The sequence below is a fragment of the Loxodonta africana genome, unplaced genomic scaffold (genome assembly GCF_030014295.1).
Source record: "Loxodonta africana isolate mLoxAfr1 unplaced genomic scaffold, mLoxAfr1.hap2 scaffold_178, whole genome shotgun sequence".
Taxonomy (NCBI): domain Eukaryota; kingdom Metazoa; phylum Chordata; class Mammalia; order Proboscidea; family Elephantidae; genus Loxodonta; species Loxodonta africana.
In genome coordinates this window covers 255,001-262,500 of record NW_026974923.1, presented here as the reverse complement: position 1 = coordinate 262,500, position 7,500 = coordinate 255,001, and positions in this window count along the sequence as shown.

The following is a 7,500-nucleotide window of genomic DNA, read 5'->3' as shown; positions in this document are numbered from 1 at the left end:
CGCGACGCGTCTATCGCGTCGCGCGTGTGTGGCGGGGGCGCCGTGTCCTCCGAAGCGCTGCGGCGCGGCCGTCCGCCCCGTCGCGCCCCTCCCTCCGTCCGCGCGGGTGGGCGTCCCGCTTCGGGGGGGGGCGGCGGGGGTTGGCCGCGGGCGGGCTTCTGTCGGGGGGGGTCCGCGGGCGTGTGCCCCTGAGGCGTACCTTCCCGTGTTTCGGCCGCGCCGTCCGTGCGAGTCGCCGTGCGTCCGGGCCCCCGTGCGCGTGCGCGAGCGGACCGTGTCCGTGGGTGCCGCGCGTCCGCGTTCCCGCGTGTTCTGCCTGCCCGCGCCTACCTCTGTGTCTCCCGGGCGTCCCGGGGTTGTGTCTGCTGCGCGCGCGCGCGCGCCCCCTCGCGTCCATCTCCGTGTTTCCGTGTGCTCCGTGGGCCCGTCCGTGTCTCCGGAGGGCACTCTGCGGTGCGGGCGCACGCGCGCGCGGGCGCGTTCCCGTCCTTCCGTCCGTCCGTCCGTCCTCCTCCTCCTCCTCCTCCTCCTCCTCCTCCTCCTCCGCCCCCCACCGCCCACACCCCCGCCGCCCCCCGCCGCCCCCACCGCCTCCGCCGCCTCCAAACCTCTTCCCCGCCTGGCGGGTGGCAGCCGGCGGCCACGTCGGACTGGATCCGGATATCGCCAGCGTGGGGCCCACGGCAAGGGCGGAGGCGGGGTGGGGTTGGGGGTGCGTGGTGGGCGGTGGGGGGGGTGGCGCCAGCGGTCCTCGGCGGCGGCGGGCCTAGCGCCGCCGGCACGTGCCCCTCCGGTTTCAGTCGGGACCGCCTCCGTGACGTCGAGGAGAGCTTCTCCACCCGTCTGTCCGAGGGCGCGGGGGTTCGGCGGACCGAGGGTGCCGTCGTCCCTCGACGACCGCCTTCGGGTCGCGCGCACACACACGCTCGGAGGCGCCCCGTCTCAACTGAAAGGAGTCGGCGGAGTAGAAACCGCGGCCCTCGAGACAGCTCCCTAACGCCGGGTGCGTGCGGCGGGGTGCTTTCTACACCCTACAGAAGGAAAACGCCTGTGGCCGGAGTTCTCGATGCCCGCCTTTCGACGCACCCTCTCGTCGCCTCGCTCCGTTTCCTAAGGCTCTCGTGACTCCTCCCGTTCTATTTCAGGGAGGCGCAGCTGAAGGGCTATCCGCTCCGCCCGTCCGTGAAGTTGAGCTTTCCCCCCGAGGGTGGCCGGAAGGGGGTGGGGGGGGCGCGTGAGCCAAAGGGTCTTGAAAACGCGGCGGCGGCGGTACCGCTTTCGGCTCTCGCCGATCCCACGCAGAGGCGGGGGCGCGGGCAGGTCCGCGCGCAGGTGCCCGTGCGAAGGTGCAGGCGCGTGCAGGCGCGGGCGCGCGCGCGCGCGCCCTCGGGCAGGTACGTAGAGGCGGGCGCCCGCGCGTGCACACCCCTAGGCGTACGCACGCGCACGGACGCGCCCGTGTGGGCGCGCCCCCGCCTACGCGCGTGTACCCGCGCGGGTACGCACGGGCAGGCACGTGCGTACCGCCCGCCCGCGCACGGGCGCGTGCACGCGCCTGCGTGTCCGTATCTGCAGCCACGGGCGTGAGCGCGTGGGCGCCTACCGTCCTTCTTCTACCTAACGCCGTCACCGGGCTGGCTCGGCGTCCAGGTATGCCTGTCTCCCCCTCCCCTCCAATCCCCTCCCCCTCCCCGTCCCCCTCCCCGCCCCCCTCCCCTCCCCTCCCCTCCCCCTCCCCCTCCCGTCCCTCCCCCCTCCCCCGTCCCCCTCCCCCTCCCCTCCCCTCGTCTCCCCTCCCCTCCCCCCTCCCCCTCCCCGTCCCTCCCCCCACCGCCTCCCCTCCCGCACCCCTCCCCCTCCCCTCCCCCTCGCCTCCCCTGCCCCCATCCCCCTCCCCTCCCCCACCCCTCCCGCCCACCCCCTCCCCCTCCCCCTCCCTCTGCCTGTCTCCTTCCTTTTCTGAAACCGGGTTTTCCTCTTCGAGAGCCGTTCCGCCCCTCGGGCGAAACCAACTCGCCGCGTACCGGAGACCGAGTGCAAAGACGGAGCCCCGGCGGCGCGGCGGCGGCGGCTCGGAGCTCGGCTGCCGACCGAGATCGTCGGCGGTTCGGATCCGCCGGCTCCTCCTTGGGAAGCCCGTGGGGCGGCTCGACTCTCTCCCCTAGGGCCGCTCCGAGTCCCGAGCCGCTCGACGGCACGCGACGGCAGCGGCGCCGCAGTCAGTTCTCTATCTAAACGGAAACGACGACGATGACGAACGTCAGTCTTCACCGCCACGCCCTACTCCCCACCCGAGCACCGTTCCAACTCGGGTGTTTCTCTCCCTGTGGCGGGGGTCCCCCCCGACTGAGAAAAAATAAACCGCCCCCCGAGGACGGCCCGCGTTCGGAGCCTCTTGGTAGTAGCGCGCCTTCACGGGACGACGGCACGCGCGCCCGTCACCCGCTTCCCGGAAAGCTCCCCCCGCAGAGAGTCGCGAACTCGGGCGAAGACGGAGGAGTCCGCGTACCCGTCGCCCAAGGTTCAGCCATCGTCCGATTGGAAACCGGTGCCTTCCCGGTCCCGCCTCCCCGTCGATCGACGCCTCCCGGGGGTGGGATGGCTTCCAGCCGAACCAGCCTACCGTACCCTTCCCCTCCTACGTACCTCGGGAGGTCGGCTCGGACAGGGAGGGGCCCGTCAGATGTCCAGTCCGCCGTGAGCTTTCCACGACGACGGTCGGCCGGTCGGCCGGCCGGTCGGCCGGTCGGCCGGTCGGTCGGTCGGTCGGTCGTCCCGGAACACCCCGGTCGGGTCCGCGCGCGCGCGGCACGGGCTTCACACACCTCGCTCCTCTGGCTTCCCGGGAGACGCTCGCGGCACGGCGACGCGTGCAACGCGGGAACGGCGACGCTGCCCTCGGCCTTACCGTCCCCCCCCTCCAGCCGAATACGGCCCCGGCCCTCACCGCGGGCCGAGTTGGGGGGCTGGGGGTCGGGCCGGGGGGGGGGGATCGGCGGCGGCGGCCCTCGTCGGCAGGCGGCGCTAGCGCCGCCGGCGTGCGGCCTTACGGTTCCCGTTGCGATTCCCCTCGTGGGCGCGGAGAAAAGCCTCTCCATCCGGCCAAGGGGGCGCCCGTTCGGCGGACCGAGGGCGACGACGGGGGGCTGCCCGTCCGCCTGAGCGCGCGCGCGCTCCCGCAGGCACAGGCGCGCGCGGGCGCAGGCACAGGCGCACACGCTCAGACACGCGCTCACGCGCAGACGCGCACTCAAACCCATACAGACACGCACAGACGCACACACAGACGCACGCACAGACCCGCGCTCACGTGCGCAGGCGCCCCCACAGACGCAGGCGGGCACGCACACGGGCACGCCCGCAGACGCGCACGCGCACGCCCGCAGTCACGCGCGCACACGCAGGCACACACGCCCGGACACGCGCGCACACGCCCCCGCAAAGACGCGCCCCCGCACAGACGCGCGCGCGCACAGGCACGCACACCGGGACGCGCGCGCGAACGGACGCACGCACGCGCGCAGGCACGCGCGCACACGCACCAGGCCACCCAGAACGTTTGCCAACTCCCCGCCCACCTCAGCACCCCACCCCCCGGGCCCGAGGCGCGTGGTCCCCCACCGCCCCCACCCTCCGACCCCCCCACCGCCCCGCTCTCGGCCTCCCACCCCCCAACCCCCCTCCGGCACTCCACCCCCCACCCCCACGACTCACGCACACACGCCCGCCCGCCCGCCCGCCCGCCCGCATTCGGGAGCCGCCGGAGATCTCTCGATGCTCGAGACGCCGACTCACCCCTCTCCCTCCCCCCCCCCGCCCCGGAGACGCCACCTTCCCGAGTCCGCCCGCGCGAGCCCGGAGAGCACTCGCTCGGGCCGAGCCGCCCGAGGGCCTCTCGGCGGGCGTTCGCGGCTGGCCCGCCGCGCCTCCGCTGGACCTCACTAAGTCCGGCCTCGCTCCCGAGAGCCTCGAGGGCCTCCCTCGGTGAGATGTCTCCCCAGTCGGACCGGGGGGCCCAGAGCCGGTCCGTACCGGCTTTGGGAAGGCGTTCCCGGCCTCCCCCCCGCCCCCCGTTTGCCCGCCCGCGTCGCGGGAGGATGGAAAGCGATGAGGAAGAACGCTCTCGGTGGCGGCCGTGGTTTTCTTTTGCGACGCGGATGCCGGCAAACGCACGGCTCCCTCCCTCCCTCCCTCCCTCCCTCCCTCCCTCCCTCCCTCCCTCCCTCCCGACGCAATTTGCCCGTTCAACCCGCCTCACGCGTACCGTTGGCTCGGCGACAGGGACGACGGCGGAAAACGTCTCCCGGTCTGCCTGCTGCGCCACGCGGGCACTCAAAGAACGAGGAGGAAAACTTCGGGGACTGGCGGTCTCATCCCGTCCCGTTTGTCGCGTCCGTCCAAAGGATACGGATCGGAGAACACCTGCCCGTCCGACGCTTGGGACGTGCTCTCTTCTCCCTCCCGCCCCCGGTGGACGCTCATCCCCTCGGGCGCCCCCCCCCGTTCGGCCCTTTCGGGGGCGAGCGCGCGCGCGCGCCCCATGACGCTCCCGAGAGGTTTCCCCGGCGGCCCGGGGGAGTCTGTCCCCTCTGCCACCCTCGAGCCCCGGCCGGGGCCCAGGTGGACCCGGTTCCACCCCCCCGCCGCCCTTCGCTCCGGTCGTCGGCCGTCACCCGGCGGCCGCTTCGATACTGTCCCCCTCCGGAGCTCTGCGGCGCCGACGGGATGGGAAGCGGTCCCGGCGGGCGCGCGCTGGCCACGGCGGCCCGGGGCCTTCGCTCCGTCTCCTCGAGCCCGGCCTGGCTCCCGGCGTCCTCCCGGGGTCCTCCCTCCCTCCCTCCCTCCCTCCCTCCCTCCCTCCCTCCCTCCCTCCCTCCCTCCCTCCCAGGGCCCCCCCCGAGTGGGACACGCCGGCTGGCCGGCATGGTGCTCCAGGGCTCCAGCGGGGTAGACGGGATCTTCCTGGCTGAGGGGCGAAATGGCCCGGCTGGGCCGGACCCCCTTGGATCGGAACTTTGGGAGATGGGGCCAAGGTGGTGGAATAGGCTGACGCTTCCGCCTAGCTCTCTTGACGACAAAGACCCGGAAACACAAGCGAACGAGTATGTCTGCGACGAGCGGGGAGTCCTGACCGTCGAAGGCGGGCTTAGACGACGCACTGAGGGGCAGCGGCAGGAAGAGACCTTTCAGGGGCAGAGAGGGTTTACCGGCCCTGCCCCGCGGGGAGCCCTCAGGCACCATTCCCAGAGCGGCTGCTGCAGTGGGCTGGTACCGTCGTTCCACTGCTGTTCCGTCAGGGAGAAGCAGCCAGCCACACAGCCTGCTCACACCTCCGGAACCTGAGGAGGGCCCGGCCGGGCGGATCCCCTTGGCCCAACCGACCCCGCGCTGTGGCCGGCCCCACCGTCTTCCGACCGCCCCGCGCCGAGAAACGTGTTCGGCGGCGGCGCTGGGAGGCGGGGGAGGGGGGCGGGGGGGAGCCGGGACGGGGCCGGGCGTCCGGCCGCCCGGCGACGCGCCCTCGCCGGCCGCCGATCCGGATCCGTCCCGCTGCACTCCGCGCCGGTTGTCGGCCGCCACCTGGCGGCCGCTTTGATATCGTCTTCCCCCGGAGCTCCGGCGCCGGCGACACGCGCGGGAGGCGATGTGGCCGCGCTGGCCGAGGCGACGTTCCCGGACGCCGGCGGCGGCGTCGGCAGGATCGTCCTGGCCGAGGCGGGAAAGGGCCCGGCCGGGTGGATCCCCTTGGCCCAACCGACCCCGCGCCGTGGCCGGCCCCAACGCCTTCCGGCCGCCCCGCGCCGAGAAACGTGTTCGGCGGCGGCGCTGGGAGGCGGGGGAGGGGGGCGGGGGGGGAGCCGGGACGGGACCGGGTGTCCGGCCGCCCGGCGACGCGCCCTCGCCGGCCGCCGATCCGGATCCGTCCCGCTGTCGCCCGCGCCGGTTGTCGGCCGCCACCTGGCGGCCGCTTTGACATCGTTTTCCTCCGGAGCTCCGGCGCCGGCGACATGGGAGGCGCTGTGGCCGCGCTGGCCGAGGCGACGTCTCGGGACGCCGGCGGCGTCGGCGGGATCGTCCCGGCCACGGTGGGGCGCCGGCGCCAGAGCCACGTTCCGGAATTGGGCCCGCAGCTTCATGTGGCCGAGGCGGTGGCCGTCGCCGCCGCCGCCGCCGCCGCCGCCGCCGCCGCGCTCCCGGGTGCCGTGTTTTAGACGGCGCTGGACCGAACCGGGCCGCACCGAGACGGCGCAGGCAGAAGAACGGGACAAGGCACGCCCCGGCCGTTCGCGCGCCTTCCTTCGCGCGGCCCGGTCGTCACCGGGGCCTCCGGCGTAGGTCCGGGGTGGCCCGCGGAGGGCGCCCCGGGCCCGGGCGCGGTCCCGCGTGGGGTCCGGACCGTCGGAGAATTTTTTCAAAGTCCCGCTCCGGGGGTCCCCGGGCCGAGGTTGCCGCCCCCGGCCCGCCCCGGCCCGGCCACGGACCCGCGCGGGGCCCGGACCTTCGGAGGGGCCCCGCCGCCCGAGAATTTTTTCCAAGTCCCCCCTCCGAGGGTTCCCCGACCGGCCCGCGTTGGCCGCAGCGCAGGCGGCTGGCTCTGGGCGCCCGCGCGGCCCCGGCCAGCTCCGTCACCCCGTCCCGCGGGTCGACCAGAGGATCCCGGGAGCTCCGGGGGGGGGGGGCGGGGCGCTGGGGGCCATGGGGTCGCGCTACGGACCGATGGCCGGGCCGCAGTTCCGGGGGCTCGCCGTGGGGAGCGGGCCCCTCCCGCCGCGGGGCGTGGCTTTTCTCTCGCCCAAAACGGGCGATTTGGGCCACCAGATTGGTGCTGACACGCTCTCCTCGCTGGGTGACACCCGCTGAGCAGATGGGAAACCTGGACGGGTCCGTAGACGCCGGTCCACCGACGGCCCACGCCCTCCCCCGCTCCTCCCCGCTTGAGCCGCCCGCCTGGGGCCCGTGCGCCGGCTCTCGCGCGTCCAGATGTCCAGCCGCGGTGCCTCCCCCCGGTCTCCAGTGCCCGAGGGCGGCGTGGCACGGGCGCCGCGGGCCCTCTGACCCGCGTGCCCCTTGTCGCAGGCACCCGCGGTGGCCGCGGTGCTCGCCAGAGTGTGCCCCGCTCCCCCTCCCCCAGGCCCACGTGCCTCGCGTGTCAGGCGTTCTCCGTGTGCGGGGTCCTCGCGGCCACCTTTCCGCAGCCGGGGCGGGCGAGGCAGGAAGCGGGTCCTCTCCGGGGCTGTCCTCGCCCGCCTCCTGGCAGCCTTAGGCGGGGGGTCTTCTCCTCCTCGCTTGTGCCTGGGCTGACCCGATCGATGTGGTGCTGTCGTGCTCTCCCGGGCCGGGTCCGAGCCGCGCCAAGACGAGGGACGGACATTCGTGGCGAATGGGACCGCTCTTCTCGCTCAGCGCGCGGGCCCCTCGCTCCTCCTCCCCACCCGCCGGTGGTGCGCAGAGGGGCAGGGGCACGGAATCCGGCCCGACCTCGCTCATCTGCCCTCGTTC